We start from the raw sequence: 24,759 nt of genomic DNA on the forward strand, positions 1-24,759 counted from the left end.
TGCAAAGCAGTTTCAAAATACTCCAGCAGAGGGGAAGGGCCTCTTTTCTCTCCAGGAAAGGGTGAGCAAGGCCACCGACATCTGCCATTGACCCGAGGCTGTCAGGTGTAGCATTCATCTCTGCTGGGGGTTGGCACCTATCATGGGGACCATCTGGCTCCATTTCCCTGACTGCCTGGCCTCTCCTGTCCTGTTCAGCCTGGAGGCCAAGGAAAGTCAAATTCACCCCGAAATTACGGCACAGTCAATGGCACCCACAGAATGGTAGATGAACACAAAATTCATTTGTGAAAATTTTAACCTACTTCAAATTTAAAGGAAAGAGCTACTTCAAAAATAGTGTGATTTTTTTTAACAGCATAAATCGATTTTTGAAAACTTCACTTGTTTAATCAGCTATGAATAGCTAATTAAAAATTATGTATTATATTTAGTTGTTTCTATACCACAGATTATAGTGTATTTAAAAAAATGTTTTGGGAAGGATGGGTGGCTCAGTTGTTTTAAAATGTGAGCTCTGGGCAACAGGGTTGCCAGTTCGATTCCCACATGGGCCAGCGAGCTGCATCCTCCGCAACTAGAATGAAGACAACGAGATGCCACTGAGCTGCTGCTCAGCTCCCAGGTTGGTTGGAGCACATGCTCTCAACCACAAGTTTGCTGGTTCGACTCCTGCAAGGGATGGTGGGCTGCGCCCCCTGCAAATAAGATTGAACAACTGCAAATGGACGCCCTCCACAGCTAAGATTGAAAGGACAACAACTTGACTTGGAGTTGACGGGTCCTGAGAAAAACACACTGTTCCCCCAATAAAGTCCTGGAAATACACACTGCTCCCCAATTTTTTTAATTTTTTTTTAAGTTTTGTTACAGAAATGTAGCAAAGAATAATAAGTCTATCTTGAGTGGAGCACAAAATTAACACGTTCTCAATTACTTTTTAAAACCAATTATTTTTAAATTTAGGAAGGAAGACCTCACCACCAAAATGAATATCTCTAAGCACTTCCAGAGTCAAACTGTAATGGATGCTGAACTACGCAGACATTTAAAATCCTATTTTCAAAAAATGTTTTGAGATATGGAAAATGTTCTCACATATATTGTTATGTTAAAAAAAAAGCAGGTTTCAAAAAAGGCTTATAGACATTCTTACTATATAAAAAAAAATGACTATGTAGCTATATAAATATGCACCGAGAATTAGTCTGGAAGTAAATACCTCAACATTTTAACAGTAGTTTTCATCTGAGTGGTAAAGTTACAGGTGATTTTTATTTTCTTCTCAGCATTTTCAAAATCTTCTATAACACACCGTAAAAGTATATATTTTTAAGGGAACTAGACTGTATAAAGAACATCGTGACACTAAAGGCACCTTTTACTGTGTTCTGCAAGAGGATGCAGAATGGGGTTTGCACAATGCAAGCCATTTTATGTCCAAATTGTGTATACAAATCTCAGAAACTCACACATTAAATGGCACAGAAAGTCTCAGTGTTCTGACTGACAGGGCACATTTCAGAATGATCAGAGAAGTACCGCAGCCTACGGAGAAACAGAGCCACTGGGGACAGGGTTCAGGCTCATTACAACACACAGCTATTAGCTACGTTTTATCTTTACTAAATTGACATTAAAAACGGAGCAGGGAGTGTGTGGAACACTCAGACATCTGTGACATATCATTATGATATCATTATGGAAGAATATTTCCAGGAACCCTAATTCACAATTACTGCTTTCAAATTGAGAAAAGAGAAAAAAACCAAAAAACCTGTTAAATTAAAAGGAAATGCGCGCACGTCACAATTTAGCAGTAGCTCAAATCAACTAGAAATCAGTTTCTATTTCACAACAGGAGTGACTAAAACCATAGAAAATTCTCACAATTAGGGAATAAAAGTCAGAATAAAGTCTAAAACCAGAGCAAGTATCTCCTACCCCCAGTCCCAAGGCACAATAGAGTCCAAGGCTATGTATTTATTTGCAGATATTGAAAAAAAACTCATAATTGGCTCAAGCTAAGAAATCTTTGCCCCAAGTTTCACACTAATGGTCACATGACCCTCCAAGTGCTATTTCTCAGACAAACAGCCTCTTCTTTTAGAAAGTCAACAGATTATCGAAAACGCCTAAACTCATCAAGCTCCTTTACTTTTTAAATGATGGAACTGAACCTCTTAACCGAAGAAAACAGGATTTTGAAAGAAACATTTCAGGAAAAGGTGAAGGTAGGGAGTTTCAGGAAAATGTCTGATAAAATTCCATTGCTTTTCCAAAACAACAAAAACTAGTTTCCCAAGCCCCAAAGACAAAAGCAGAGCAGAAAATAAAAGTGTGTTCTCCAATTACACTATTCCTAAGGGAAACACACTTTCACTTGCTATTTTTCACCAAATATTTTCTCCACAGGGTTATTTTATTTACAGAGACAAAAAGACAACATAGACTGAATAATGTATGTGTGTCTGTCTGTAAGTGTGTGAGTGTGTGTGTGTATGCACACACATCCTACAGAAATATACAGCTTTATGGAGAAAATGTACCTGCCCTAAATAAATATTTAACTGAAGAGAACATTTTCAACAATGAAACAACAATGGAGAAAGACACGTAACAAAACAGCATTAGTCTGTCTCACTAAAGAGCAAGCCCAAAGAGATGAAGATTGTAGGGTAAGAGAACAAAACATCACTATGATAATAAATAAGATTCTGATCTCTGAGCATGAACGTGAAGAGGACGGCAAACACACCTTTCACGCAGGCTGCCTACGAGGACAGCTTCCCCGTACCTCTGACTTCCATCCTCCTGCTCATGACCAGTCTAGGGAAGTAATATGTGCCCACAGAAATGCCTGCCTGGCCTGCGCCCAACTCAGTGACTTCAACTGCTCCACATTAATAACAAAAGCTGCACAGAGGGGACATGCGGGGAGAGAGGAAGAGATGAAAGACGGGTGCAGACTTCTAAGAGCAAAATCTACCTCCTGGTAAAGCAGCTCACCAAGCATGGTCAGAAACAACAGCCTCCTCAATGGAAAATATCAGTTCTCTTTATAGAGCCTTCCATGTCATGCTTTTAAAGTCTGCATGAAACTCGAACAACAAAAAAAAGGTTTTCATTGTGACAGACTCTAGTAAACACAGAGACTTCTGTGCCAGGGGCTGTTCTGAGCACTTTACGCAAACTGATACAGGGGCTCTCCAACAAGCCAATGAGGTAAGTGCTATCTGCCTCAGTTTACAGATCAGGAAACTGAGGCACGAACAGATACAAGACTTTTTGAAAATGACGTAACTAGTCGCGTTGAACACAGGCCGTCTGGACCTGGAGGCCAAGGGCTTCATCATGACACCGGCTACCCCCCACAGAAGCCTTGCTAGTGCAGACAGCCCTGTGTGCCTAACCTTTGGGGACGCCGTGGTCACTGCCACTCCCAGGGCTATCACTTTGTTGCTTTCTGGCTGTTCCCTGGATTGAAGGGGAAGGGCAGGAAGCTACCTTTCACTGCGTGCCTGCTTTCTGTCAGCTCCTTCAGAATAGAGCAACGCTCTCATCTATCATGTGGTATCAGCATTATTATTATTATTATTCCCAATTTACAGGTGAAAAACTGAGATTCTGATGGGTGAAGTACCTTGCTGACTACTAGTGAGAGGCAGTGCTGGCATTTGAATCTCCGTCTGTTTGTACAGAGTCTGTGTTCCTGCCTTTACACAAAGCATCCTACCTCCCAGTCACAGGTTCGTGCCCTAAGTGTGCGACTCATCCAACCGCCAGAGATGACCTCCCATATTTGAGCCAACTGTTTTACAAACAAATGGAAGAAACATGGAGAGTGAGGGAAGAAAGGTCAGTGAAATTCTAATATAACAGCAAAACACAAACGAACAAAACAAAACCCATAGAAATTCCCACTTAGGTAACAGAAAGCACATTTGGTGGGCACACGCTCAGCACTGCTGCAGAGAACCATGAGATATAAATGTAACCAACTGTGCATTTCTGACACACGTAAACTAAGCCTCAGCAAACCATGTTACATTTTAAATGTACTACAGGAACTCACTATTGAAAAGAATTCTGTGGTCAAATCCCTTTGTAAAGTCAAAAGCTCTTTTACAATAATCATCCTCTAATTTATTTTTAAGTCTTTGAATATCCAAAAGCAGGTACATACTATTTTACAAACCTAATGAGGTGTATAATAATCCAAGTTATCTTACACAGATTTGGGAACTAGTTCTGCCTTACAGTTGAAAAAAAATGGACCGTTACACATTTCCAGACTCTTCTTTATTAGCCTGTGGTTCAATACATTGCTAAGTTGTCTATCACAGCAGCAAATAAACTATTTAGTGTTTACATCTTGGCTAAGAATTTCTTGAAATAAAAAGAATAACAGGGATCAAATGCCTGATGATCAAAATGAAAAAGTATCACGAAACTGTGACGCACAAAATGTACAGATACAGGGCTTAAGAATTCAATGTCCTCATTTTATGGCTAAGAAAACTAAGGCCAAAGAACTGAATGCTCTTTTCTTAGTCTTAACTAGAACGAGTGGAAGAAACACAACTAGAACCCAGTGCACTAATATCCAGTCCAGTGGGTGCTTCACGGTCCAGAATTGGCTCCCTGGAATGATGTAAGATAATATAGCACCATAAGTTCCAAAAGAGCAGGAACTGTGTTGTATGGCTTGTTTTCGCAGCTCCTACAAATTGCCTTGCTTAATCAATATTACTAACTCCCCCATGTTGGGAAGATGGAATCAGAGGTGGTGAGGCAGGCTACCTCCTACTTCTTTTCTGGTCTTTAGTGGCTTGTTAGGCAGATCCTAGAATCTCAGCACAGAGCTGTGCAAAATCAGGGCAACCTTAACAGAGAAAGAGGGGGTGGCGAGACCCAGATGTAGTGTCATAAGGGTCTGCTATGACAGGACTCAGGATTGGATGGCACAAGACCCTTGCAGATCAGTTCACCTGTCCAGGTTAAGATTCCTCTGCTGCAAAATGAATACTTTGCACTTCCTGATCGCTAAGTCCCCCTCCAATATTAAATGTTATTATTCTGTTTAGTCCTTTGACACCAAATACAATATTTTAGTAAGCAATCTGCCTGTGTTTGGTGGGTTACTGTCAATCTTACATGTACACAAGTAGTCCCCACCCCCACCTGCCACAAAGAATGAGGCAGGGAGTCGGAAAGCTCTCCTCTGTGATGGCCACCGAGTCCTCATTTTCTTTCCTAACACTACTTCTATCGGAAAAGCTCCTTGGGTTTTGGGGGGATTAGGCCCATCACACTTCTAGTTTTGTTCCTGGATCAGGGCCCAAGGCTAATCCTGTCACATCAAAAATACTGTTGCAAGGCTGTGGTCCCCCCAGACAGGCTGCCTCTGTTTGGTATCTGGTGAGACCTTGTGCAGAAGGGGACTCCTAGTAGGAGCTTGTCAACTGCAGGGTCTGCCGAGAGCATGGCGCTGGTCTGAGGCCAGAGGCACAGGTCAGAGACAGGCCACGGCCACAGGGAGGCCGGCCTGCAGTGAGCCCCGATGTGTAACCTAAAACTTGAGAAGGTGGTTAAGAAAGAAATACTGAGACAAGGAAAGAACAGGAGAGATCTGGAGACAAGAAAAATGAGAGCATGAGAGAGGGAGAGGGGGAGAGGGAGAGGGAGGAAAAGGAGAGGGAGACAGAGAGAGAGAGAGAGAGAGAGAGAGAGAGAGAGAGAGAGATTACTTTGGAAATTCCAACAAACTGTCTCAATAAAGCAAATGTTACTATCTTCAAACTCAGTTAGGATAACATTTATTGTGTCTATGAGCTAAGTGGGACCTTATTAATTATTGTTAAGCATAAAGAGTTTTGCTACTAATGCATGTTTGTCAAGAAAAAGAAAAGCCAGTTCATAGGAGTTTCATTACTAAGGAAAGAATCAGAACTTACACTATGTATCTGTATAGCACTTTACAGATTACAAATCCCCTTCACATGCACTTTCTGCTCTGATCCTCATGACAACTTCATAACATGTGAAGAAACTGAGGCTCGAGAGGTTGAGATAATCGGCCAAGACACTCAAACTGCTAAGCAGCACATCATCAGGCCCACCTGGGGTTCTTCCACCCCCCGCCTCCACCAAGTCTCTAAAACTACTTTCCCTCCAAACCCACCTTTTAAGACAAATAGAATTGTTGATTTGTTTTTAACCAATTGTGCAATTTTACTTAATATCTAGCATGAAACAGGTTCCAGGCTGAATATCATTAGTGTTTTGATAAGCTACATATCACTGCCCTTGTACTGCAAAGCAGGTTAGCAGATGATGTGTTAAGTAAGTTTGAGGGCTGGCTGGCCTGGAAACTTACACATATGCTGCACTATTGTTTCTATGGGGAGCTCCGTTCCAAGTTCCAATCAACTGACTTAAAAGAGATCTTTTGAAATACATGAACATGGCCTAAAAATAATCACTACTGCAAACTGAAGGAATTTCTTGGATTTCACTTTTCTTTCTCATTTCATTTAAATATATACAGACACACACAGAGCCTGTTTTCACTGAGCTGCACGTACGGTATGAAAAGCTAAGCATTTCAGTATAACAGAAGAAATTTCATAAAACTCCCACATATTATGATTGTGGATTACATAAAGAAGTGGGAAAGTCCCCTTCTGCCCCTAAACTGTGCCAAGACATCTGACAGGCTCACATCTGCCAAGATTCTACAGTTACTCAAGTCAGAATCCACTCTTTAGAGAAATCAGCATAATATTGTAATGATTCAAAAAGCTCAGAAAGGATGTCTTGCCAGAATAATTAACTTTTTGAGGTCTTCCAAAAGAATTGTTCTGAGAAAAACATCTCGCAGCCAAGGGATTTCAAATGCTTTTAAAAGCAGGATGGCAGGTTTTCAGTTATGAATTTTCAACACATCATCAACATACATGGTTGAAAGTTTCTTCATTAAGGATCGAGGTGCCAGGTTTAAGAAGATTAAAATTAAAAAAAATTCCAGCTGATATATAAAAGCTAAGTTGGAGCATGCTTGGGACCACTGTGGCTATTAAAGCACATAGGTGACCAGAACATTAGGATACATTCAATTCAGTTCTCCTAATGCTTTTTGATTCATTACAAGTAGATTTGTCCACAGTTTTTCAGAACATTCCTATTGTGTAAGTTCAGAGGTGACTGTATTATGCTTAAACCAAACCAAACCAAACGACAGGAAGGAATAATCAGACGGCATCTCAGTCAGACACTCCCCACCTACAGCTCTGACAGAAGCCTGCCAGTCGGATTTCACTCTACCTCGAAGAGCAGGTATTGTGTGGACCTGGTGGCTCAATATCCTGCCATTTTCTCTTGTGTCCTCGCTCAGGACAGTCCTTCCAGCAGAATCTTGAAAAAGACAGACTAAAACAAAAGGATCAAAACAAAAGGCAGCTTACATGCATGAGCAACCCTGAACTGCCTCATTTCAATCCCAAAACGTCTCAGTCTGTGGATCCTCTATAATTTATGTAGTACGACAAGAACCTGCTTAAAGCTGTTTGTCATCAAAAGGTACAAAGTGTGAGAAACCACATTCTCTTCGTTATTGACATGAGTCTTAAAATAACCACAAGCAGCTAATATTTAATTTAGTGTTCTTACCTCTCTGTGAGAATTCTTACTAGTAAGATACAAAATGTCCTTATAAAACATAACCTACAGTAGAGATATCTCATCAAGTAGGCCATTATCTTGATGATCTAGATATAAAAAGCAAGTCATTTTTTGAAAAAGGCAAACTATTTGTACTTTACTTTTTTTGTTTTTTGTTTTAGATACAAGCACTTAAAATAGTCTAATAGGAAGCCTATACAGTTCCACAGGGATGTGCCAGAAATCCAGCCATATTCTAATGAGTTTGCGCTATTTTTTTAAATCTGAAAAACAGTCAGTATACATGTTAAATTCTTGTTTTAGTGGTGCTTGCCTTTAGTTTTTCTGTGACAGGAATTCTTAGCCCCTCCTTCTCTATTTCCATAAGCTTGTGTATTCTTATTTTGAGTTGCCTGAAAGTGGACAGAGTTTTATGATCTGTAAACAAACTTAAAACAAAGAAGCCTACAGTCCAAAATCAATATTACCTCAAGTACATGTAATTTTTTTCTTTTTTATATCCACTAATTGCCCTGGGTCACAGTTTCTTCTGGTACAAAATGGTGGTGTGTGCTGGAATAGGCGTGGGGTGGGCAGCACCAGGAGAAACAACATGCTACATGATTTCTAACTTTCCTTCTGACTCCAAATGGCTATCATTTGCTGGTTTCTCTGGCCTGCATTTATCCCACACTTGAATGCTGTGGAGCAGTGGTTCTCAAGGGTTAAGAGGTGGGGAGCGTTGTTTTGCCCCCAAACCTTCGGCAATGTCTGGGTACATTTCTGGTTGCCACATCTGGGGGTGGGGTGTGCTCCTGGCATCTAATGGGTGGAAACCAAGGAAGCTGCTAACTAAACATCCTTCAATGCACCAGCAGCCCTGCAACTAGGCTCACCCAGGCCAGCACTGTCAACAATGCAGAGGTTGAGATGTCCCGCTGTAGAGGCACAAACTTGGGAAACGCAATGACTTGTCATCTTCCGAAAATTGTGAAGGCCATTTCCTAAGTATTGACTACCTTTCATTTTCCTAGACAGGCAGCTCAGGGGCTTCAACTCCTAAAAGGGAAGCAGAAAGCAAATAGGGCTTCTCCACAGCTCCCTTTCTCCCCCTTTCTCCCTCTTCCTCTCCTCCACGCCTCCTGAATGATCAATGCTGGGATGCGAGATGAATAAGCCATGGCCCCTGCCTTCCAGGTGCTACCATCCAGTGAAGGAGACAGAAAAAGTGACAAAATGGTCAGGGCTTGGATACTACAGATGCACTGCAGCTGGCAAAAGCCCACAAGTTCTTGAAAAGACCCATTAGGTATCAAAACTTCATTTAATTAGCAGATAGTACGAAGAAGACTTCATTGGCAAGTTTTTACATAGATCAATTCTGCTAGAAAAGTTCACTTACATTAGGAAAATGTTTTCAATCTACCAAAGTGATGAGAGTTGTTCTTCAGCCATGAATATCATCTCTGTCCTGCTGAGGGAATGTGTAATCAAATGTCCCTCCAAGAAGACTAACAGTATTCCAAGGATCATTGGGTTTTCTGGTCTTACAAGTGATTCTGGATTCTTTTGTGCAGAGAAAGATGAGTAAATTAGGACCAGAGGTCCAGGCAATGACTGCAGAGTGGGCACCACCTGCTTTCTAGGATATTCTGGGGTGTCTCCAAGGGAACCGTGTAATTTTGCTTCCAAACCAAGACACTTTTGAGAGTGAGTTACACCAGAATAATAGTATAAAGCAAGACAGGTGTTTGCTGAAGCCATGGGTGCTATAACAGCACTTCTGAAACAATGTCAGAACATTGTGGACAATGATACATGAACCTTGGAATAGCCCCAGGTACTAGGCATATGTAGACTTCTACTTTTTTTAGTCCACTGAAAAATCAGTTATAGTCAAAAGGAAAGAAATTTGATACTCCGTATAAAATCAACACAGAACATATCCAAGCAAATGACAAATCTGGAAAGCCTGAACATACTCTGTTTATGAATCTAAAGTATAAGATTGTCACAACAGTGAGCACCAGACGGAATTTAGTCTTTTCTCTGTGGCACATGAAAAGCAAGGGAAACTGGTAAACAGCTTCTGGTCTTTAAGCTTCGCCAATGTACTGAGCCTCCTAACATGCAGCTCCTCCAACTGGCACGAGCACATTTCTGGAACCTGCAGTCACTGCAAACCCTCAGTGAAAAGTCATTTGACTTTATAGGTCTGGCATATTAAACCACATTCTGCTGCATGGACAGTTCTGGATGAGACAAGAGACGGCTTCAGGAACTCTCCCCTTTCCACTACTAGAAAAGTATACGGCTTCACCGACATTTGAGGGGAGCCAAGATGTTACACATTTAATCTAGAAAATCTTAGAAAACGGGATACCAAACTCTTTGGAAAACAAAAATATTCCCAGGGAGAATGAGGTCAGTACTCTTTTTCCTAACCCATAAATAAAGAGGTCTCTAAAGAAAACACTGTACTCTTACAGGGAGTTCGCAAATGAAAAAGCAAACTAAAAACACAGACTAATACTTTGGGTACCCAGGGAAGGCGGAATGCGAGAGTTCCGCTGCCTGCAGGCGCACCAGGAGGCGAGAGAGCCAGAAGACCTCAGGTACGGCCAGCAGCCGCAACCAAGGCCGCCCTGCCCTTCTCTCTCTTTTAAGCTTATGAGAAGCAAGATAAAAATCCTGGGGAAGATGATACAACCTTCACAAAAGTCAAAGGGCCAAGTTATTCAACTTCTACTTTACCTCAGTGTTCCAGATTTGATCAAGAGACTTGAAACTAGAAATGGTAGCTCATCCCAAAAAGAGGGAACAAAGGCCATTTTTAAATTTTAGTCTCACCTCATGCTCAGGAACCAGGGGAGTGACTACTGGCAAGCTCTCTACACACGAAGGTAGAGGTTCCAGAAAAAGATGAAAAGGGTCCAGAAAAAGGGTAAACCATAGACAGGTAAGCTTGTATCGATTCAAACACAATTCTACCTTGGGTTTTCAAGTCCATAGATTAGAAAACCATGGGGGTAGGAGGGAACAGCGATGGCTTATTGTATTTCCTGTGTCACGTCAGTTATCCTAATACATTTTTTGATAAGCCTGGTATCAGAGAGAAATGCCATAAACAGAATATATCTTTATTTATCAAAAATGACTGGATAAAATAATGTGAGATGGATGACGTAGTTAAGGTATTTCCACTTTTTTTGAAATGCCATCCCAAAAGAGTATTAATTATTGCACGGCTGTAACCTGAAGGAAAGGTCTGGTGTCATTCTTCTTTTTTAATTGAACAATTATATTAACCACATAGATGAAGTTTGAGAATATGCTTATTAATTTTGACACAAAGAAAGACAATATTCAAGAGAATCTTAATGTAGAATACTGCAGGGACAGCAATGAGATGACATTTTAATAGAGATAGAATAGATATTGACTCTCATATTTAAGGATAAACATAAATTGTACAAACAGAAATGCTGGGGACCTGGCTTAACAGTATTCTGAGAGACAGAAGTAACACAGCTGTTTAAAAAAAAAAAAAAAAAGGAAATCCAATCCTTAGCTGCATTACTAAAATAACCAGATCAAGGAAAGAAACAGTCTGCTAGGCATTACAAGTCGAAACCACATTTAGAGAACTGAGTTAAACTCTGAGAGTAGCATTTTAAGAGGAAATTAATAATGTGAGAAAGACCAGGATGATTAGGAGTATAGATGTCATACCATGTGATAAACTATTGACAAAACTGGGAAGGTTTGGCCTAAAAAACACTCCGTGGGGATCTGATGGCTTTCTTCAACTATTTCAAAGCCTACACTGGGGTCATCCCCTGAACAAGTTTCCATTTGTCAATGTCCTTCTAGAATGTAGATGCAATATTCCACATCTAGCCGGACAATAAGAAAGCAGAAGGAACACAGCCTCCCTAGCGCTGGGCATTCTATTTCCACAGCCTAAGATGGAATTAGACTTTTTGGCAACTGCATCATACAGATGACTCATAATGAATTTAGACGCAACTTAAACCATAGTTTTCTTTTCTGAAGATGGTTAGCAGCTGATAGTGTTAGCAGTTATCAGCCCGGCACATCACATTACATATTTGTTTGCTCAGTGTCTGTCTCTACCCACTAGAAGAAGCTTCATTAAACCAGGAGTTTTGCCTTGTTCTCAGATGAATATCCAGGACCTAGAACAAGTCCTGGTCCATAATATACATTCAATAAATACATGTTGAGTAAATGAATGACCATTAAGCAACAACAAAAAGGCTATCATGGAGAAAAAAAAAAAAGGGCAAGAAAATAGTCTCCTTCTGCGTGGCTCCGAAAGAAAGAACTGGCAGCCACTACAAGTTACTGCCAGTAGGCAGATTTCAATGCATGAAAACCTTCCTAATAATTAGAGCCAATCAACAACAGAACCTGCTTCTTCAAGTAAGATTTTGTTCTCTATAACTGAAAATATGAAATTAGATGTTGGATAAACAGGAAATCTGCAATTTCTGGGTACTTGAACGAGGTGAACTCAAGTATTTTTGAGACTCAGTGATTCTTCTTAGAAACGAGTTCCATAGTATCAATGGGAATGATAGGGAGGTCCCATTCAATACAGGTATCTCTTTTACAACATCTGTGCTGGACAGTTTCCATTGACCCCGTCCAGATCCACGTTCTTCCTAGTTCTAGCCCACTCTGAGCTTGCGGAGGCTGACTGTTAAGGACTGCGTCAAACTCTTGTGCTTTGGCTTTTGACTGGGTTTGGCCCAATGGGGGTAATAGGGAAAGGAGACTGACGTCAGGGACTGATTTCCTGGTTGCATCCCTATGTGATCTCAATAGACGGCAACGTCCTTGGACTGAAGACCTCAGCTTCTGCAAGGCAGCCATTTCTACACAGCCATCTCTCTTGGCGTTTAGTAACATTCCCATCTCTTTCCTCTTCAGGTATAGGTACTAGTCAGCGCCCGCCCCTCTTACTTGCCCTTATATGCTAGCTATACTCTGTATTTTGGTAAACAGTCTTATTACATGTTCCTCAAATTACCCAACTTGAGTATTGCCATCTGTTTCCCATCGGGCCCCTGACCAATGCACCATCTAAGCGGGCACTCATCCAGTTTCTGTTTGAATGTTTCCAGGGACACACTAGGAGGGAGCACACTAGGTTTTGGAGAGCTCTGTGGCACAGCTCTAATTGTCAGACGTGTCTCCTTTATATTTGGCCAACTCTATAATTCTTATTCATTAGTTTTAGTGCAATTATGATTAACACTAGGCCTTTCACTTATTTGAAGCCAGTTTTAAAAACCAGCCATGCCAGGGGAAGACAGGCAGGCTACATAGTTTACAGTTAGTCTTCTGTCCTCAGCACCCTGGCTTAAGCAGCTTGATTTCCTGTATATTCCGTAAGAGCAGTTTCCCGGTTTAGCAAGCAATTTGGCTTCACATCCAATCATTCCTTCAGAAACAGGAAGCAATGTGAAGTTATCATGCAACAATATCAGATTTTGGACACCAATGGCAGTTATCAGGAAATCGTGTCTATATTATGTTCTTTCTCTAGATAGGAGTTTGGAAAGAGCAACTACCACCAAAGTTCTCTTTTTCATCTTTTATTATTGAGGCTGATCTTTCGTGGAAATTACTAGAGCAACAGGATATTTTTACCCTGCATTGATTTTTATCTTATAAAGAATGTATCAAGTGGGAAAATACTGTCTTTTCTCATTGCCGACAGAGTGGTGTAAAATGAATGAAAGTATTTGGTAACGGTTGGTATTTCTTTATATGGCCTAGCAGCATGGAAAGCATTAAGCAAACAAGAGATCATGTGCGAAAAGTACATATAAAACCAGATGAATTTAGACAAAGGACAATAAAGACAATTTTATAAATTTTTACCTAAAGAGGAAGAACTGTACAAAATATGAAGAAAACTTCCATAGGAATCTACTGCTAAGAACTTACTAAGATTAAAATGTTTTTAATTACATATTTATAGAAATTTGGCATATCTGTAACTTAGAGAGGTGGGAATGGAGAATATCAAAATGAAAGCCACAAAACTTTTATAATTCCTACTGCAACAAGTTTTTAAACTGTTTAAGCATCCAAGTCTTAGACAATCACGTGACGGAGTAGCATCACCTACCCCAAAAACAGCACAGTCCCGTTTTGGAGACAAGTCTTATGAGAAAAACAGAAACTAAGAGAACCCCAAGTCTCTGGTGCTGACCTCTTCCAACCCTGGGCTGCTGTCCTGCCCCTTCTCTGATCTTTGACCACATAATGTAATTAGCACTAGAATATAATAAATTCTTCGCTATGCTAGCAGAACTCCTGTACACTTTCTTCCCCCCCAAAAATAGGCCTTACCAATAACATCTTTCTTTCTTCTCAAAGCCCTGCAGATGTGGCTGAAAACACTAGCCCAGGATCAGAGCACACACTGCACCCAAGAGAAGCACTTAGACAACGGCCCATCATCAGAACTTAAAGAACCTCAACTGAATTTGCAATTCTACCTCTGACTGAGAGATGGTCTAACTACACCTGAAGCTGAATAATAATGAATGTCAACTATAATTTTATATATATATACACATATATATATGTATATATGCGTATATATATAGTCACAGGATGTGGAGTACAGCATAAGGAATAGAGTCAGTGGAACTGTAACAGCTGTATACGATGTCAGAGGGGTAGCAGATTGGGGGAGGGGGTTATCACTCTGTGAGGGGTATAAACGTCTAGTACATTGTTTTGTACACCTGAAACTAATTAAAAAAAAAAGCAGTTTATCAAAGGAAAAAAAGCCCTTGCTCCCCTTGCTCTGAGAGAACTTATTACAGTCTGTTTTATCAAGGCTTCAGTGGTAACTGGAACTTATTCTTCTGGAAGGGAAAAGAAAACAAACAAACATTTACTGACATATCCAAATACAACGCATCCAATATAAAGGTGAAAAGCAACTGCTCTGGGGCTATTACAGAGGAGACACTCTCCAGACACTTTTCCTCATTTGACTGACATATGCTCTCGCTCTTCCTTTTAAACTTGGGGCTTCTAAATATATTTATAAATAAATACTATAGAATTTACTTTCTAGAAACATTGAAAATTTCCCCAGTCCTGCTACTGGGTACTGGGTCCAATTCAACAAATATTGATTGAGTTTCAACTTCGTGCCAGAAACTACATCACTGCACTGATAACGAGAAGACAGGTTTTTCCAAAAATGTAGTTATCTTCCTTCATTCCTGACAGGTTTTTGGCATCCCCATGACATAAGAATTACAGCCTTAGTCTTAATAACACCCAGGTGATCTCCAATGATCTCACTCATTACTTTAAAAACTATTTATTGATTTTTAGTTATTTGCAAGGCTAGCTCTGATAGCAACAGAAATGCCCATCTCATGCATTCAAATCTGAAATGAGAAATAAGTATATAATTAACCAAAAGCACAAGTTGAAACTGTGGTAAAGACAAACTATGAGAATTTGAAGGAAGAGGCATTACTTATTACTCAAGGATTCAAGGGAAAGAATTCATAAAGGAAGTTGCATGTGAGATAGTCCACAAACAAGGAAATAGTGAAGGCCCAACCATGAAAGCTGTGGGACAGGGACAGAGGTAAGAGTAAGAAGCCTGGGAAAATTACAGAGGGTCTTGAAGATCATAAAATTTTTAATTCAGAAATAAATTTACTCCATTTTGGATAAATACAAATTGTGCTATATCCATATAAAGGAATATTACTTGACAATAACAAGAATGAAGTTCTAATATAAGCCACAACATGGATGAACTTTACAAACGTTATGCCAAGGGAAAGAAGCCGACACAAAAGGCTACATATTAATGTTCCATTATATGAAATATCCAGAATAGGTAAATCCATATAGACAGAAACATTAATGACGGCTAAGGCTGGTGGGGAGATGTGCTTGGGGCATATGAGGTGTGACTGCTAATACATATGGGGTTTCTTTTGGGGGAGTGATAACGTTCTGGAATTAGAGAGTGGTGATGGATGTACAACTCTGTGACTATATTGAAAAAACCGACTAAATTGTACAGTATAAAAGGGTGTACTTTATAGTATGTGATTTATATCTCAAAAAAGCTATTATAAAAATAAAATTAATACATTTTAATATTTATGTTTATGTAGAATTTGAATACCTAGGCTAGTGTACTATACATATTTTTTACTTAGACATACGTATTAACTATGTACAGAGAATACCACATATATACGGAACAGAGGACATAACAACAGGCTGAAATGTTTTTAATAGTTCAAGATGCATTGCCTTAGAACTTTCCTAGAAGAAATGAATCTGCTATCTTCTTAACCCCCGCCCCCCAATCAGGTTCACTTTAGAAATTAAAAATAAATGATAAATAAGCACAAGTTATATGAAGCTCAATATTTGAACACAAAGAAAAATGGTTAGTATAAGCAATTAGTGTCCTTTATATGGCATCAAGTTTAATTTTCAAGTGGCTTTTTTTTTGGAAACCTGGGGCTGCATTCCATTGTATGTTTTCCAAAACCATATAAAAAAAATAGTCACACATTTTCAGATGCCGGCTTTTGTTTTGTGTTGGTGATTCATTTATTTGTTCTTAATTATACAAAGTGGGCCTAATATTAGTATTTAATTTATTCTGTCTTCCTCCAAGAAACGGTCAGAGGTGTTGGAACGCTAACAGTGTCCTCTTTTGGATCCTACTTTACCATAAATTTCTGATTTTGTACTTTGCTATACACAATGAACTTAGAAAAAAACTTAAGCATAAGCACAACTTGGCTCATTACAAGCAAAAACACAGCTTAATTATTTGTTCATTTTCAGAGTGAAAGCAAATGAAAGTGAATAGGTAATACAACTGCACATAAAACAATCAAAAGCTTACATTCTGCCCCATGTGCACACACTCCAAGCACAAAGGGAAGGAAACACTTGCCTCACAATGTGAAGCACTGTGGAATGTGAGGGATCCTTAGCTTCTAAATCTAAATATTTATGTTCTTTGTCGTAAATGAAATTTGTATGTATTGTGTACCAGTTATAAAAAAAAGCATTTCCCTCATTTTAAATTTAAGTCATTACTTTGCAATAATGTGGTTTTCTCCTAAAATGGAAACTTTAGTTAAAAACAGTCTCAATAAACTTGCAAAAGTGCCTCTACTTTTAATTTGTATAAGGTGAAACAATAATAAGCATTGATTCAACCAAGTTAATGACTCCAGTTTGTTTTAATAATTCAAGATTCTTGCCAACTCTAAATCATGAGCCCTTTCTGCCAGGAGAAAACTGTGAGGTGTACCAGCATGAGTTATCATTCTGTATTAAACAAAACAGCACAAAATACTTACAGGATCACAGAAGCAAATTACTAAATAATGCATGAATTGTTCTTTCACTACAGCTGAACTACTCCTCATATGTGGGTTTTCAATTTCCCATAATTACAGGGAACAGATTCCACCTAAAGAGTGATTTTTACATTGAAAGAAACTGCTAAAATGATGAATAAGAAACCAACAAAGCAACCGAATATGCAGTTTATTAGTAGTTACTGTACAGAAGAAAAGTAAGACTCTAAATTGTATCTACAAATTCAAGTTGAAGTACTAATTCAGGGATTATCTTGTTACCCTGATCACTAAATGAAATTTTAGAAGCTAGATATAATACCTACTTCTCTCCAAGTCCTGGGAGGAAACAGTCATGAATTCACTTGCCAGAAATCATTAATATATTACTTGAATTAGACTAATAAAAATAAGAGATCCATCAATAAATAAATTTGTGGTTCAAAACAGATTTGAACTTAACAACCAGGTAACTTTTCCAAGTTTCAGGACAGAATTAGATTATTTCCACACAACCCAAGCCACAACTCAGAAAGTTCCAGAAAGTCTTTTCTTTTATTTTTATTTCAGGGAATTCTAAGCATATTTCATAAATGTCTGTAGAATTTTTTACATAAACATGCAGATTTCCCACATTCCAGCTCCCATAAATTAGGTTCTGTTCATCAAATATTTAGTCAGACACATGGATAAATGATTTGAGGAAAGAAGCATACCTCACTGAAATGTTTTTACTTATCTGAAGAAATATTGTGCATGTGTGTATGTGTGGCAGTGGGCAGTAACACAAAACGTTGGAAAAAGCTGTGAAAAACTGGAGAATTACAGAAAAGCATTCAGAAAAACAAACAAACAAACAAACAAACATATTTGTTAATCCAACTCCCATATATATTATCTTTGCGGAATACTTTTACTGTCAAAGTAAAGCCCCTATCATTATATTTTTATGTGAATTATATGATGTGTCTGGCTTCATTCTTTTTATGATAAAAAGCTAGAAGAAAAATAAATCATTTGTTCCTGGATTTTGCGTTCTTAACAATAAAGACAGAAACCAAATTTAGAATTACTTAAAAGCTGTAAAGGTGGGGTTGTTACTATTAATTGTTACCCATGATGAATATAAATATGCTTCCTCCATTATGATCTAAAAATACATCTCAGAACCACATATGGCAAGGAAAATGGGTGAATGCATAGAGAAATTCAGGACCACAGAAGTACAGAACTTCAGAGCTGGCAGTGACCTTGTGTGCTAGGAGTCCCATTCCTATGCAGCTAGAAACCTGACTGTGAGCTTACCAAGACAGAGACCCTAGTTTATTCATGTGTGAATCCTTCGTACAAAGCCTAGCACGTGCCAGGTACTCTATAAATACATTTGAAATATACTACCATGTTTGTTGGATGAATAAAATTAATTTTAATGTAATAGTTTATCATCTCAGAAGGAAAGACTTCTAGCTCTGCTCCTTCTACAAAGAAATGGCTTACTGTTCATTTATATATTAGTAATGAATAAAGGCCTGAATGGAAGATCCTGTAATGGCGGTCCCTAACTAATATAAAGGTTGTAATCCAAAATTTTGTACGCAAGTAGATTCATGTGAACTCAAAATCCATTTTCCCATAGAAACAATGTTGTACATAATGGTTCACTTCTCTGGCCAGCCCACAAAAACTTAAGTACGCATATAGAGTTCCAACAGACTAACCACCATGCAGAAAACTACGCCATGGGGTGATGTGTCTAGCACCTATTGTGGGAACCCCCTTCTTGCTGCTAAAAGGGGGGCAGTCTCCTTCAAAGTTAGAGACTGAGGGGGATGACTAAGAAATCAGACTAGGGTAAAGTTGTCTAGAATGACATAGAACTAACGGCTCACTCCCCTGACTCACTTTCCATGCCTCACTCATTCACCAAGCAAGACTATTTTGAGGTCTTCTACACTTGAGGCCCTGCGCCGGGCATTGAAAGCACAACAGAGACCAAAATCAATATGGTTTTCCTCCTCTGGAGCTCATAGCCCAACAGAAAAGGTAGAAACTGAAGGGTTAAAAAGGAGAATAGGGGTGCAGGTGACTGGGGAGGGGTGAGAAGAGGTTTGATGAGCAGAAAAGGAAAAGAATATTAGAAATATGAGGCATCATTTCCCCCTCGTGCTTCCTCCATCTGCATTGGAGTGAGATAAGCGACAGAAACAAAAAAACTAAAAAGCAGATGCAGGGGGAGCTTTTACTTCCACTCCTACTTCCACTCCTTGTTACAGATCCCAGTGCCCACTAGTGTAGCACAGAGATGACTGGCGTTGATGTGGGCTGCGGAGAGTGGACCAGCAAACACTGGGGCTGCAGCAGTGATGAGAAAGGACTGAGAGCAGGGAAATCCCATCACCCCAGAACAGAGGAGAAAATTATGCTGTGATCAGGAATAGACAAGACAAGGCTGTATCTAAGCCAGGAAAAGGCCGTCCTGCTCAGGGCCCATCCAGGACAGACTGCTCTGTACATACAACCTTGTAGATATTAAAATCTATTCCAACACCTCTCCAGTTTTCCCCATAAAATAATCCATTCACAGATACTTTTGCTTCTATGCCTCTGTACTTTAAAGAGGAATTAAACTATAAATCGCTAAAAGTTAATCACTCATCCTTTCTGAAGTTTAACCAGAAGGATGCTTTAAGGTGATATTAGGCTCTCTGGTTTGCAAAAAAACAAACCAACAGTATAAGCGGTAGGAAGATTTCACAAGGCCACCTAGGTAAGTGCGAAGGAAAGCGGCAGACTGGCTTCCGTGTGGGCAGACAAAAACTAACAGACTGAGTGGGAATTCACCTCAGTCATTCTTGAGGAACGATGGTGTCTAAATCAACAAACGTGACTCTAGAATGGGAGGTGGGAAATACTCTAGTCCATCTAGATTGTTCACAATATGGGTGTGGCCCCAAAGATGACCCAAACTGAAGCATCATTAAAGAAAGTAATTAAAAATTTAAACAGGAAATTGTATGTCTCCACTGAGTATATAAACTTAAAATACAGGGCAGTGCTTCTACCACTGTCCTTCATGGTAGATTTACACAGAAGGGTACGATTCAGAGAATATTATTTCAAATTACAAAAGGGCTGCCATAGCATCTTCCTTGGCCAATCCACTCCAGTTGCCATTTTCCACCTCATCTAATTTTTCCCAAAGCACTTGGCTCCCAACTACACCCTCCGTCTCACGCTATGATCTTTGGTTCCCCACACAGGCCCCTACTCTGGATCTCCTCCTCCCAAGTAAAAACCACTATCTTTTGCTGGTTCCTCTCCTGCTCCATCCCCCAAACTAGTGTTCCGTAAGGTCTCACCATCTCTTCTCTTACTCTACAAACTCCTCCTGGAAGACTGCACAGATGCCCGAAGCACTCAGGGACACAGTCTCACCATTCCTGAACCTGTTGCTTGAGCCCCAGTCATTCTCCTGAGCACAGGAGGGTCTCCAACTCATGATCAAAGTCATGGCTGATTAAGGGAAATGATGCATTTCCCACAACATTTTCTGGTTTAAATCACAGAGGTGATCTGTGCTCTTTTCCAAAATCTCTGTGAGGAGGACACCTGGCACAATAGAAAGAACAGAGGTTTTGAAACAGACACAAATGGGTCTGCATCTCAGCAATGCCATACATCAGCTGTGTCATTTTGGGAAGGTGCTCTGAGCATCAGTTTTACTGGTAAAAATGAGGGCAATAATGTCTACTTTTCAAGGCTGCTGTGTGGATTAGAGGTTAAAAAAATAAAAACAAACAGAAAAACGAAACAGAAAAAACCCACCACACCCAGCATGTAACAGCTGTTCAATAAACAGTGCTTGCTGTTTCTTATAACTGTGGAGGTTGCTGTTATGAGAACGTTGAGGAATTATGGGTTTGGTTATGACATTTTTCCTCATACCTATTATTAGCAGACATTTTTTAAAGTACTGTAGGAGGGTGGCTGTGGTCCTTATGTTTTAGTCCTTCCACCTCTACCTCCAACATGCCAGGGAGAGTAGGCTCATGATTCTTTTCAGTTGTCCAGCATCCGAAGTCCCCTTCCTATGTTTTATAGTAAGCCTAATATTACAAAAGCAGAAAACTCCAGATCATTGTTTCATGATTAGTTACACTGGCTCCAACAAACTAACTGATGGGTCCAAGATTTTCAATCTTGAGCAGTTATAAGAAACAAGAACTATACAGACACCTGGGTCAGTGGTTGGCAGGGAATGCAGGCTCCAGAGGCAGCAGTGGGAGTGTTCAGTGTCACTGGTTCTAGGAGCGTGAGATGCAGGGCCCATGGTCACGACCCATGAGGCAGTTGACATGTTCCTGGGACCAGTTCAGTGGCATGGCTTTCGTTCCAAGTGACGTTCTCGGCTTTCCCAGAAAGACTGTGAGGTACCTAATATCCTTAATAAATTCCTTTTCTGATGAAATTAGCCAGAGGTTTCTATAGCTTACGACTGAGAACCCAGACTGGTATACCAAGTCAGGTAACATTTTATGACTTTTGGTCAAAGGCCACTGTAAGATTTACAGAGCAAACAAATACAGTGAGATCCTCCCAGTAAGTCAGGGAGTCAGAGTGAGCTGCCCAACAAGACATTATTGAACATTTCTGAAAGTATTTCTTAACAAGAATGATAGGCTGAATACCTCACCATGCTGTTTCAACAGTAGTATTTAAAGTGATTTATTTTTTTCCCATCAGACTGAGAGATACAGAACACTGGCTAGCCTCTAAAAAACATCGTTATTTTCTTGCATGCTCCAAGGTATCCTATTGCTCAAGAAATCCAATTGTTCCCTTCAAAAGACTTGAATTTTTTTATCTCCCTGCTTAATTATTCCCGAAAAACTGTGTTGCCATTCCATTAAGCTGGCTTTTGTCAGTAGTATCACCTTATGTTAGCCTGATAGAGAAATCTTAAAAATATGCATCCTCGGGGAAAAGACCAGGTAGGAACTAAAAAATGTAATTTTTTTTTAAACCAGAAATAAGCACCCATACTTCCCTCAATTAAAATTAGTATTTCTCTTACAATAATCTAACTTCATTCATCTCAGATAATGCATTTGATTTCCCCTAGTCATTACAACTAAATTGTATAGAAGTTTGTATTAAATTTTCCTTTTGGCTTGTTATCATTAACTTTTATCACTATACTTAAAAAAAATATTTTCAGTAAGACCCAAACTGCTGCAGAAATCACATGAAAAACAAAACTTTGGCACATGAAAAAATCCTTACTAACAGTAAGCAGCAGGATTCTGAGAAAAATCAACTCACAAGAACACTTTTTTTTTCAGTATGATGGCAATGGTTTGGGAAAAAGGAACTTACAGGAAAAAGAGTTTGTGTTGCCAGTTACTCATTCACTTAAAAAAAAATTTTTTTTTTTGCTATTTTTGCAATATCCAAGTAGAATTCCTTGCCCTAAATCAAATTTCATTTTCCATTTTGTCCTCTAAAGTTATCACAATCTTCTGGTTATAAACTCCAATAGTTAACCACTTGAAAAGATGATAATTCTATGGATGTAGGTTTTTAACTTTCAGTTCAAAACTAAAAAGTTAGAATAGAAAAATGTATTTTTGATTTCAAACAATGAAAGCAAATGTAAAACAGCAAAGAAGTTTAAGAAAATCAGAATCAGAAGAATGTGGGCTGTTTGAAAATTGTCCCAACTCTGAATTGTGATTTTTAAAAAATGTATGTGATATGTGGGGTTATTCTCTCCCTAGTTATTTCAGACTAGGATACAGAGTGGTGAATCTATTTACACAAATGAAGCTTCTGTCTATAAGCCAGGATTCATATGAAGTTAGATCATTTGCACAAGGTCATACAGTTTTATGCAACAGTCATAAAAGCCATTTCCTCCTCTACTCTCTAAAATCATTATTAACCTGAGATACTAAAAAAAAAAAAAAAAAAAAAATCAAGCAGGCTGCAACCTGCCTGACCGACAGAAATGAGAACCTCTTTTACGATATTTTGAATTCAGAGTGATTCATGGGGGCAAAGTAGGTTGCTGTTAAACTGAGATCCCCAGTCTTTTTGTTCAAAGAGAAGCCCTGAGGATTGAGGCAGGTGAGAGTAAGAGACTGCAGAGCATAACATGGCAGTAGGAGGTCATCACCATCATTCTAGGTTTAACAAACAGCCTTTGGCACAGAGAGCCCTACACATCTCACAGAGGCTCTGCAAGGTGGGAGACAGGCATTCCTGGAAAGACTTCCTCATCCACGTCAGACCTCAATTTCCAGCGTGGGGCCTGAGGAAATGTGAAGATGAGAAGGACATACTTAACACTGAAGGGGGCCCATAGCCCTACAGAGAGGTTAGCACACCCTAAAGTTAAACAGGTAAGGACAGAGGATGCTTTAGGAAACCCAATAACCCTATAACTGGGCAGGAGTTAAGAGCCATATGTCTGCTTAACCAGTAGTGTGCAGCACACAGACATGATCACCACAAAGCACATGGAAACACTCTCTTGTTATACACTGAGGTCGGAGGGGAACAGGACTCATCTAGTTACCTTGGTCCTTCACTGTTTTCATATTGAGCACAGATAGATGAAAATGGTTCTACTGGTTTTGTTTGCTGGTTTCTGCCTATGTACAAAACTCATCAACGGTCAGTTGACATCTGCTTTCAATATCAGATATTTTGAGTATCAGACATGGCATGCTAGATATCATCTGGATAAAGGAGTGGTCTTCTGGCCAGGCATTACTTTGGTTTCATGTTTATTTCCTGTTACTCAGAAAAAAACGGAAATGGCCCCAAAGCAGGCCGACCCTGGGGCACCTGACAGCTGGGGCCCTCTGCTACATCACTCCTCAAGTACTGTTTAACTTCTAATGCCATTTAAAATGTTATCACACATTTACTTAACTCTATAGTTTATAACAAACCTACCAGACAGGACAAGCCAGTCTGCATTGTATAATATGTAAATAAGCCGGGGAGCCAGGGAGTGAGCGGATAGGACAAACTGGAACAATGGTTAAATGAATTAAACCTCACTATACCTGAAGGCAGTCTCTTCATTCATTTTTCTCTCCTCACATTTTCGTTAAGTAAAATATAGAGAAATACCAATAATAAAGTTTACTACCGTGTTTCCCTGAAAATAAGACCGAACCAGAAAATAAGCCCTAGCATGGTTTTTCAGGATGACATCCCCTGAACATAAGCCCTAATGCATCTTTTGGAGCAAAAAATAATATAAGACCCAGTCTTATTTTCGGGGAAACACGTATATGTATTTTCACAAATATCAAATAGTAAGCCACTACAATTAATTAAAGGGACACAAAAGTCAATATTTACATTTCATTTAGTTTTTAAAATCTGGCATACCTACTAAATAACTCATATTCAGACCTACAAATATTAATGCATTGTAAAGAATATCAGTAATTAGTATCTTCTTCCCACACACAATGCTATCAGCTTAAATGTGGGCCTAGTGACAGAATTCAAGTTTCATTAGTGTTGTTGTATGACTTGAATAAATTGTTTTAGTTTCATGCATGTACTTGTTTGAGAAACAGATTTTATATCTACCACCCTCAGAGATAGTGACGAGGTACTAAATAGGGAAACTGGTTAACAATCCATAAATATTCTTGTAATATGATAAACT

The 24,759-nt window shown here is 39.3% G+C and overlaps 1 protein-coding gene across 7 annotated transcripts in view; it reads right to left on the reverse strand.

Moving 5' to 3' along the window:
- GAB1 (GRB2 associated binding protein 1) overlaps nt 1-24,759 on the reverse strand; it is a 112,763-nt gene that overhangs the window by 67,948 nt on the left and 20,056 nt on the right. Inside the window, exon 1 of one of the 7 annotated variants that reach the window (XM_074338480.1) lies at nt 2,759-2,830. The exons of 5 other annotated variants lie outside the window; for them this stretch is intronic. The gene's annotated coding sequence lies outside the window, so the exon portion shown is untranslated. Of the gene's footprint in view, nt 1-2,758; nt 2,831-24,759 lie in introns of those variants that run through there. One more of the 7 variants, XM_074338482.1, reaches the window with a different exon arrangement.

The sequence above is a fragment of the Rhinolophus sinicus genome, linkage group LG07 (genome assembly GCF_036562045.2).
Source record: "Rhinolophus sinicus isolate RSC01 linkage group LG07, ASM3656204v1, whole genome shotgun sequence".
Lineage (NCBI taxonomy): Eukaryota > Metazoa > Chordata > Mammalia > Chiroptera > Rhinolophidae > Rhinolophus > Rhinolophus sinicus.